This window comes from Sphaerodactylus townsendi, linkage group LG03 (assembly GCF_021028975.2).
Source record: "Sphaerodactylus townsendi isolate TG3544 linkage group LG03, MPM_Stown_v2.3, whole genome shotgun sequence".
Lineage (NCBI taxonomy): Eukaryota > Metazoa > Chordata > Lepidosauria > Squamata > Sphaerodactylidae > Sphaerodactylus > Sphaerodactylus townsendi.
Window position 1 is genome coordinate 39483288 of NC_059427.1, and position 11144 is coordinate 39494431.

Consider the following 11144-nt stretch of genomic DNA (forward strand, 5'->3'; position numbering starts at 1 on the left):
TAGTTTCGGCTATCTGAGCCCTGGGTTGACACAGTTCCAATAAAGCTCTTGAAACCTTCTTGAGTCTTGTTTGATGACCAGAGTAACAGACCCTAACAAAAACCCTCACCCAGTAGTTCTTGCTCAATATCTCTGAACACCTCTCTTTCTGTGATATTGTTCCATAATAGTGTTCTACCACAGCTAAGATTGTGGGTTTATGTACCCCCATTATCCCTTAATAAATTGTTAAACTTTATTCCATCTCCTGCTGAGTTTCTTGCAAAATCTGATTTTTGTAAAATATAGGCAAGCAAGGTCTTGAGCTTGCCTGACTTTTTGCTAGTCCCTCCCTCCAAAAGGGAGAGAATCCCACCACTTTGAGTAAAGATGTGAGCTTCCTTGAGCTGCAGCACCAGATAATCTGAATCTCTCCCCTTCTCATCACCAAAAAGGAAGGACTGATTTGCTTCCAGGTTTGTTTTCTTCTCTGGAAAGAAACTGTAGCACATTAGACATAGAACAATTACCTCGTGCCTCTTAGCTACACAGTGGGACCATAGTGGGGCCTCCTTGCATTTCTCTGTTTACATGCGAGGAGCCAGTCCACAGTCTGCAGCACAGCTTTTCTGCTGAAGTCTGCTAGGCCTCAAGTTCTCCTGGCTTTCTTAACTCCCCCCTCCCTCAACTGTCTTAAAAACACAGATCTTATCACACCCAGGAGTCTCAACACTAGAGTTGATATTCTCTCTCCTCCCTTCCCCTACCCACTCTCTCTCTCTCTCTCTGCCACTGTTGCAAGGGAAGAGAAGAGAGATGCTTGTTTTAAAACAGAGTCTTGTCTAAAATAACATTTTTAAAACCCATCCAATCATCAGGGAGAGCAGAAGCAGAGTGGGTGGAGCCAAAAAAATCCCCTGCTTGTACTATTCCTTGCAAAAGCCTTCTCTGTTATTATATTGAGATATTGATCTCTAGATATGAGCACTTAGAGAAGTAGGAAGGAGCCAGCAGTATGGAAGAGGGGTGAGGGGAAAGGCATGCAAAGTGGTACAAGGGAATGGGAAGGCTGGCTGTGGACGGAGGGAAGGTATCTGGGGCAAAGCTGTTCTCACTGGCAAATCTTCCCACTCAGGCAGTAAAGAAAATTAAAAGTTGTGCTAAAAGTGGTTTTGCTTGCCTCAGAGAGAATGGAAAGTGAATGCAGGGCTCAAGGAAACAGTTCTGTACAAGAAATCGCGCTATGATAGACATTCACCCCTAACCTGCAGCAAACACATGGTGCATAATTGGGCTGTGATTAAAATGTTCTGATTTGGCTGGATTTCTGAAAATATGTTCAACCATCAGTATTTTCTTAGGGTCTACATAAGTTGAAAGTGATTTGATGGCTTTTAATACATGCATTTGAATAGGCTGCTTGATAATGGTACAGGTGCTGAAATTTATGTGTGCTAAAAGGAGGTGAAAGGCATTTAGAAAATTGGGGGGAAAGGAGGAGAGTGGACAAGAACAGTAATTTTTCGGGGTGAGATCAGGAGACCAGAAAGTCAATTGAAGGAAGGTTTGTGTGAGAGAAGAAATAAAGGAGGTGAGTGGGATGTTTTGTGGATGATCTGACCTCACCAGCAATTCTCTGAACCTTTTCATTGTTCAAAGGAATTTGGAAGATCAAACCACTCGAATAGGCGTTTTTGAACCCAATCTGCTACCCACTGTGATACTTTTGTGGCTGGGGAGGAGAGAAAACAAGTTCTGTTCCTCATGTCAAGTGAGGTACCTCTACAAGGGTTTGGGTGATAAGCAAAAAAACAAGCCTTTAGACCAATTAACTGACATTATTTCTCCCTGACCACTCTACCTTTTTGAAGCTATTTAGGGGGCTAGAAACTACAGCTTTAGCATTGGTGGCTCAAGCTGGGTATGTCTCAACTGTGAAACAAAGGCTTTTGAGACAGTGGCTGGCCAAATCCCATGTGGAATTGGAATTATGAGTGAAAAGCAGAGTGAAACAATTTAATTAGTGTCTCTTCCTCTGGGATCTGTTTTTCATCTTCTTGCCCTTCCCAGCATTTATCATAAAATCCCACTTACACAGTTTTGATTTTAACTAACGCAACGCAGCAGAACCCTGGCTACAAAAATCCCTATTGGAGAGTGGAGGGGTGTGTGTGTGTTTCAAAATCAATAAAAATGACAGCACCCTTGTGGCTTGTTAAACAAACTTGAAATTGCTTCGAACAGGAATGACAACATTCAAGTTAACAAAAATTTAATATGAACCCAACAATTTTACAGTTAGAAGTAAAACGAAATCACAATGATTATGGATATGAACGACGTAGCACTACTGATCTTCAGTGCCCTTCACAAGGGCACTCAGAACAATGGTGAATAAGAAGCAGTGTCCAATAATACAAAGGAAAAAAAGTCCAAACTGTTAACTAGGGTTGCTTCTTTCCCATCTGCTATTCTGTGGCTGCTGTGGCTGCTGCACATATTCCTGCAGCTTGAGCCTGTAAGGAAATTATCAGTTCCCTTGGTCCAGCTCTGGGCCTTCCCTTTCCTGCTGCAGGCCAAACTGACTCAGGGGAAAGAGTATCTTGAACCCCAACATAACTAACAGCCTGACAAATCCTTTCATTATAACATCTCCTAAAGGGGAAATTCTGATAGGTCATTCCTCCCTGGCCTTTTTCTTTCCTGCTGCAAACCAGACTAACTGTGGGGAATGAGGCTCTTGTATATGAGCAAACTTACCAACTGCCCATGCTCAGTAAGCTCCTGCTCCATAGACCCTAAAGTCTAAACCTTCCAATGGAAATAAAATGCAAACATGAATGTGGCTTGGGTTACACTAACACAAGGTATTATTATCGTTACAACATGTAAAAAGTTCATTACTAAAAGCTAAGCAAAATGTGAATGTTCAGAATAAATTTCATGCAGAACATGGATATCCATCACTTAGAATCAAAATATATTTGCCCAGGTCACAAATGAAGACACAGAAGAGCATGGATCAAACCAGTTTATTGAAACTACTGATCTATATCATAATATTAAATATTGCAATCACATTTAAAGAGGTGAGCTGCACTAAGTGGCCAGCTGATTTTAGTGGGCAGATACACTTTGACTCCAAACTTGGCCAGGATCTTGCATTGATCTTGTCTGCCATCACCTAATATGCCAACAGATGCCTGCCATCACCTAATATGCCACCTTTCTGACCCGATGTGCTACAAGGTGACTACCAGGCTAGGAAAGATGTTGCTCAGCATTAAGGGCATGTCTTAAGTCCCACCTGGAATCGGCAGAACCAGCTGAGTACAACTATGAACTTTTTGGGCTGAGAAGTTCCCAGGACGAGAACCTGCAGAGCAAATGTCCTGGGGCAACCTTCAGCAAATGGCAGCAGAGAGAATCCCTTCAGCTGCACACAAAATGTCAGGTGCAAGCTGAGGGTGAAACTGATCAGAAGGCAAAGCGGTTGAGTGGGAAAAATAAGACACCTCCTGAGCTCTGCATTCCCCACAGCCAGGTAGGAGACATCTTGCAGGCGACTTAGGGGTAAAGGTGCACTTAGAAGCATTCTCCCAAAAAAGACACCTTGACCTAAAATAAGGCATCCTGAAGACATCTTGTAAAGCAAGCTGTGCACAGTGCCTTCCCAGGGTGCCTTTTTTAGTGTCCCCAGGATGTCTGAGGCTCCTTCCGCACATGCAAAATAATGTACATTCAATTCACTTTCAATGCACTTTGCAGCTGTACAGAACAGCAAAATCCACTTGCAAACAATTGTGAAAGTGGACTGAAAGTGCATTGCATGGGGATGTGTGGAGACTCGTTCCAACAAAGACACTGACACATACTTGTTGGAAAAGAAATCGGCCGCAGCCCAAATTTATTAACATATAACAAAACTTTGAAGCTGGGCGAGCATAACAGAGCACATCCTGGCCCCCAGGCAGCAAACCGCTGACCTGGTTATAGGGCAGCCCCAGCTGACCCCTTAGGCCCTTCGGACAGAACCCCTGTCCGGCACATCCCCCAAGGGAACCGGAACAGGAAGTTACTAGATGCCACATGGACGCAAACCCAATTTGTGACACCCCTCCCTGCCGGGCAGCGAGCTCTTGGCACAGCCCCAAGGCTTGTCTTCAAGAGCTCTGACGCCACCATGGACCTCATATGGAGGCCCCCATGGGAAGGTCTGGCATGCAAGCTACTGCCTTCCCAAAATAGGATGTGCTCTTATGCCCAAACCGCCCAGTGAACTGCGACAATATACAACACAATAAAGAACCCCAATAATCCTTCAAATTGGGAGTGGAGGGAGGGCCTTTGAAAGCAGCCGGCCTCGAAGAGGCCGGTCCCCGCCGACGCAGCCCTTTATAGGCTGCTCAAGGCCCCTGTCACGTGCCAGCACCCGGCCACGTGACAGCCTCAGTCGGCCGGCGGGGAAGGAGGCTTCCACTCGTTCCTCCCCCCTTGCAATGGCGCCTCCAGGCTGAAGCCTGGGGCGCGATTTGCATGGGGATGTGTGGAGACTCGTTCCAACAAAGACACTGACACATACTTGTTGGAAAAGAAATCGGCCGCAGCCCAAATTTATTAACATATAACAAAACTTTGAAGCTGGGCGAGCATAACAGAGCACATCCTGGCCCCCAGGCAGCAAACCGCTGACCTGGTTATAGGGCAGCCCCAGCTGACCCCTTAGGCCCTTCGGACAGAACCCCTGTCCGGCACATCCCCCGAGGGAACCGGAACAGGAAGTTACTAGATGCCACATGGACGCAAACCCAATTTGTGACACCCCTCCCTGCCGGGCAGCGAGCTCTTGGCACGGCCCCAAGGCTTGTCTTCAAGAGCTCTGACGCCACCACGGACCTCATATGGAGGCCCCCATGGGAAGGTCCGGCATGCAAGCTACTGCCTTCCCAAAATAGGATGTGCTCTTATGCCCAAACTGCCACCGAGCTGTTAAACCAACAGCTCCCGCCCCAGCTTCAGCAGCCCAGAGTCACACAGCTCAGTGCGTGCCGCAAAGCCACTGCAACAGAGCACATCAGACGTCATTTTGCTCAGTGCGTGCCGTGAAGTCACTGCAACAGAGCAGCTCAGTTTCCCTCAGTGCATGCCGCAAAGCCATTGCAACAGAGCAGCTCAGTGCATGTCATGAAGCCACTGCAACAAAGCATATCAGAGCATAACCGACATCATTTCACCAGATGTCCTGACGTCAATCTGATAAGTGTACTCTATCGGGCAAAGACAGCGCACCGAAAGCATAGGGATATATCACGATGGGGAATAACCTCCCCCCTACATCCTGTACAACCCGGGCTGCGGCGGACAAGCCTTAACCTTTGGCTTTGTTTTCTATGGTGGGAGCAACTACAGCCCTCCAATTCCTCTGTTCGATAAGCACGACCCGACAGCTGCCGGTCTTTGCCGTCTTACAATGCAGCAAGCTCCAGTCAGGTTCCATGAGGATCCCTCCAAGTCCTCCGTTCTAGTAAGCACGACCAAACAGCTTGGTTTTTGGCATCGTACAACGCAGCAAGCTCAAGTCAGTCTCCATGAGGATCTGCAAGGCCAGGAATGCCATTCTCTCCCACTTGTAGCACAACTCCATCAGGGAAGCCAAATTGAAGGACGGAATCCCGCAACCAGGGGAGTAGGGAACACCACCTCATGGACTTCGCTGCGTAACGACCAGCCCAGGACAGCACACTGTGGCCCACCAGCCAAACTCGGTAACGACGCACCGCTGGAACTATAAAGAGAACAGAATTACACAAAAGGTGAGGCCAGACGTACACATGGAAGGCCAAAGACTTCCAGCGGCCTCCAGCCTGAGTGGTCTGTAGCCGGAGTCTAGTCCGTGTGGTGGCCCTCTTGAGAGGCCGAGGGTGCCGCTCCCATCTGGAGGGAGTGGGAACCAAACTGTTCAGCAAGAAGACCCAGAAATCACAAGCAACGCCGCAGAACAGCTGTGAATTGATATCTGGACACTGCTAATGCAGTCATGTGAGCCACCGGGTTGGCTCCAAATGCTGCCTGCATGGATGAATGCAAATGCAAAAACAGGAAAGCAGAACTGCAACCCACTATACATTTGTAGTGTGGCAAGGGCGTTAGTGAATAATAGATCTTCTTCCTGCTCTGCCCAACAAATTAAAATTTAATAAAGCAACCATTTAAATATTTCCAAAGGCTTGGAGAAAGGTAATCTACTCTTTGTTCTTGCCAAGCATGTCAATGACTCCCCATCAACCATGCCCATGTCGACCCTTTTGAAAGGCTAAAGGGGCTGATGATTTGGTGAGCGGGGCAACAAGTTCACTGCCCGGAAAAAGCCATAAAAAGGCCAAAGCAGCGTTCTCAGGAGCCCCTTTTGTAATGGGCTGCCTATGGTCTTGTGGCCTAGGGAAATACCGCCGCCAACTGACCATGGCCCTTCGGGCTTCGGGAGTGGGAATGGCCCAGTTTTCGGCTATTGACTGAAAACTACTGAGCAGGATGATGATCCCATTAGCTGCGGAGCCCTGGCCAGCGGTGGACCACATTGAGCAGCAGTGGCAGCACATCCCGTCGCCAACCATACTGCCCAAATCAGCTGGCTTAATGATGGAATCCCCACCGAGGTTCCACTTCCTCTGGATCGATGAGGCAAACCAACCAGCCTGAGCCGATCCACACTCCAGTTGGCTGGCTTGATAAGACTAGGTAAAGAAAATAGAGAGAATTGAGGCTGACCATTCACCTTGTCAACTAACTATACCCTGCTCTGGGGTGACTGTCCTCTGCCACTGCCCCAGGAGCCCTTATGCAGGAGGAACCCAGTCGAAAAAAGGCCCCGGTGATAAAATTCCAAGCCAACACTAAGAGTAAAAGCACAGAACCATGACCAGGATCGAACTTAAGTATAAGCAGGATCAATACTTATCCTGGAGTCTACTTTAAACAGCCGGTGCTGTTGAAGTGAAGAGGTCAGAAAAGATTGGTGTTCTGGCACTTTCTCATTTGAATAAGACGTGCGATGCAATAAAATAAAACAAAATCTACCATCTAAATAGGGGAGACCCATCCCTGGTGAAATTGCCTGAAATAGCTGGCCACTGAGCTGGGACCACAGCTGCCTCATTGACTGGGCATGAAGACCCTGTGGTGTGGTTTAACCCATGTCACCAGATTCGCGTCCACCTCTCTTTGCTGATGTGGTTTGCCCCTGCCAGCCATCGTGTCACCCTGGTCCTCTTAAGCAGATTCATAGTGTGTGACTGGCCCAGGGTCACCCAGCAAGCTTCCCTGGTGCCAGTGGGGGTTTCCATGTGGTAATCCCAGGTCTTAGCCCCATACCTGAACCCCTGAACCATGCTGGGCAGTTTGGAACCAGCCAGCCAGATCACCAGATTGTTGTCACCAATCACATATCGGCAAAATACATGGCCTGTGGCACTTCCCTTTTTTTTCTTTCTTTCTTTTTTTTTTTAAAGGTGCTACCTCCCATTATGATGGAACAGGGAGAGGAAGACTGAACCCACTACATCCAGTAATCAAGTACTAAAGGGGGAGGAGACCTGAAGGAGTCCCCTACTGCCACAAAAAGGCCTCCTGGCCAAGCAAGATCAAGAGCCCCCCGGGGATGGGGTGGTATATCAAGTTGAAAATAAATAAATAAATAAAATTAAATCGCCCACCAATACGTGGCTGATTTGGAAATGCCTCTGGCTACTGCTGCCTTGGGAGCCAGGGAGCGGGAACAATCCATCTGGAGACGAATTAAACTGTTGGCAATATCCATGTTGATACCTGGAAAAAACCAGCCTTAAAAAGAAATGCCAATTAGTTCACATAACAACACCACTCCTGGGCTAAGCGCCCAACCCTTACCAAAGTGGCTGGATTGTCTGACAAACGTCCATGCCAAGCTAGGCTCTGACGGTATTATATTGTGGTGCCATAGTGAACACTGATGGCCGAAAGTCGTATGGTCACCCTTGGATTTTGCAAGCTGGGCCTAAAGGCCCTTTAAAGTGCTACAACCCTGCTGACAAGTTTGGGTGCTCTAACGGGAAAGCGCATCCATGACCGCTTGAATTCAAGCCCATAAACAACACTTGTCCTATAAATCCAAGACCTGTGTAAAATCCAGTGAAGACACTTTCCCAACAACTTGTTATAAAAAACCTAGAGTGTCGCTTAGTAGGCACAGAGGGATGATCACTTTCGATGGATTTCTGCATGGTATAATTGTCTACATTGAACCATATATAATTGGCTTAATCAGCAAGGAATCTGCCCAACCAGAGTCAGCCCCAGTTAACCTCGAGAACTCTGACAAGCCAGCTTTGGCTTAAAGAATGGTCTATTTTAATAAATTTGAATCTCCCACTACCACCTCAAAGGCACATGTCAAGTCCTTTTGCTCACCACCAGTTATAAAAACTGCTGAATTACAGTCCCTTTGTTTATCAACTTCTCTTGCTTGGCATAGTGGCAGTTTGCTCTTTTGCCTATGTTCAAAGGAAGAGAACGTACCTACCTTGTGACAGGTAGAAAAGAAGTGGGCAAAGGGCAATCAACTGCTGAAATCCTTTTATCATCAGGATGCTTAGAAAGGTTTTGATAACTATTTTTCAAAGGCATAGTCATGATGCATGGCTGCCCAATATGCATTTCAAAACATAAATGACTAAACCCCTACAAGTCCTGCTCGTTTACATTACTGACTTCCTTCCAAGTGTTGGGGTGATAGGGTTGCCATCTCTAGGTTGGAGAATTCCTGTAAATTGAGTTGGGGAAAGGTAGGAACGACATAGGTTCTAATGCACACAGCATCCAACCTCCAAAGCAGCTGCTTACTCTATAGTTTAGAGATCAGCTGTAATTCCAGAAAAGCTCCAGGCCATAGCTTGAAAATGGCTTCTTGTGGGGAGAGTGGAGGCCTGATTTCTAGCATGAAAGCATTATTTAAGCCTCCCCAGCTCAAGCAGAGCAAGGAATCAAACCTGGTTCTCCCGATTACAGTGCACTTTTACACTACACCACGCTGGATCTCTCCATCTGTAATTTGAATCTGTGTCATCCAGAAAATTACAGTGCACCTGCTCTTAACCACTACACCATGCTGGATCTCTCCATCCGTTATTTTGAATCTGGGTCAACCAGAAAATTAAAGTGCACCTGCTCTTAACCACTACCCATGCCGGAGAAAATTACGGGGCACCTGCTCTTAACCACTACCCATGCCGGAGAAAATTACGGGGCACCTGCTCTTAACCACTACACCACGCTGGATCTCTCCATCCATTATTTTGAATCTGGGTCATCCAGAAAATTACAGTGCACCTGCTCTTAACCACTACACCATGCTGGATCTCTCCATCTGTTATCTAAACGAAGTGGCAGGCACTAAGGAAATAAGATGGCCCCTTAAGGGGTAGCCTAAGAGGACCTAAAATGGCTGCCCACCAGGGGCTTTGGGCCCTGTGGGAAATAAGCCTGCCTGAAGAGCCTCACAGGCCTTTTTTGAGAGTGGCTGCCGCTCCGACTCGGCCACCACCCTGCCTGACACCGGCTTTGGGAAACAACCCTGCTTCCTAGAACGATCCCCGCTAACGGGGGGGGGATCGCTGCCCGAGCATCTTTAAATTGCCGGAGCAAGGCCTCTCCGGCGTCGCGCCAGACACTGGCAGGCCCTGCTGGAAACTTCGGGGGGGGGGGGGAGCAGCAAGCAAATGCCTACCTGAACACCCCCATGATCACCCAACTGCCGCTGGGACGATCGCCCCAATGTGATGAGAGCCCGTCTCTTCGGGCTTGCTCGCCGCCCGCCCACCAGGCCGTGGACGAGACCGTCACGTTGGGCCATCCCGTCAAAGACGTGTCGCCCAACAGACGGCTCACCAAGTGTCCACTCGGCCACGCCAAACGGACACGCTCTCCTCGGCTCTGTGGAGAACAGGGCGGGAAGGGGGGTGGGAGGCTCATCGGCTGACAGTTCCTGAGAGCCCTTGAGTGTCTCAGGGAAGGCCGAGTCAACCCGCTCTGCCGAGGCCGCCAGGGAGAGCCGCGCAAAAGGCTTCCTCCCTTTTTTAAAGCAGCCGCCTGCGCTGTGTGCCCCTGCATCAAAGACGCGAAGCCCAAAGAACAGCTGCTCTCTCAAGGAAAAAGAGGGTGAAGAACGACCCTCCGACCACCCACTCCGCCGCAAAACTGCAGGGAAGAGACGGTCGGAAGGACGGCTCCCCAACCGCCCGCTCTGCTGAGAAATCAGCACTTCAGGCTCGCACAAAAGAGCGCGAAGCCCAAAGGATGGCCGAATGATCCTCTGATCAGCCGACTCTCTCTCAAGGCCAGAACGGGGCAGGAGGGAGCAAGAAAGGCAGAGAGGGTTCGCCTACGCTAAAGCCGATTCACCCCGCTCTCAACGAGGCCGCCAGGGAGACCTGTCAAACGTCTTCCCTTTGAAAGCAGCCGGCCTCGAAGAGGCCGGTCCCCGCCGACGCAGCCCTTTATAGGCTGCTCAAGGCCCCTGTCACGTGCCGGCACCCGGCCACGTGACAGCCTCAGTCGGCCGGCGGGGAAGGAGGCTTCCACTCGTTCCTCCCCCCTTGCAATGGCGCCTCCAGGCTGAAGCCTGGGGCGCGATTTATTCTGCATGTGCGGAAGGGACCTTATTTAGGCTGCGTGGAATAGATAAAAGAGTAGTCCCATAAGCTATCCAGAACTTACTAAAACCTTACAACTTGTAAAATAGAAGAGTTTTATAACCTTCCAGCTGTTTGATTTCAGAATTTAAGAAATACCAATGGAAATGGTATTGATTTTCATTTTGCTGTAAACTCAGTTATCTCTTTAATGGCAGTAACGAAAGAAAGAAAGAAAGAAAGAAAGAAAGAAAGAAAGAAAGAAAGAAAGAAAGAAAGAAAGAAAGAAAGAAAGAAAGAAAGAAAGAAAGAAAGAAAGAAAGAAAGAAAGAAAGAAAGAAAGAAAGAAACTGGCCAGAGACCAGTCTGCAATAAAAGTTTTATGCCATGAGCCTCAGTAAATTTTTCAAAAATGATATTCTGATATTTTCATGTTGAAGGAAAGGTAGGTTAGTCTTAGTGGCTTTTCTGACAACTGAAACATCAAGGAAAAGAATAACA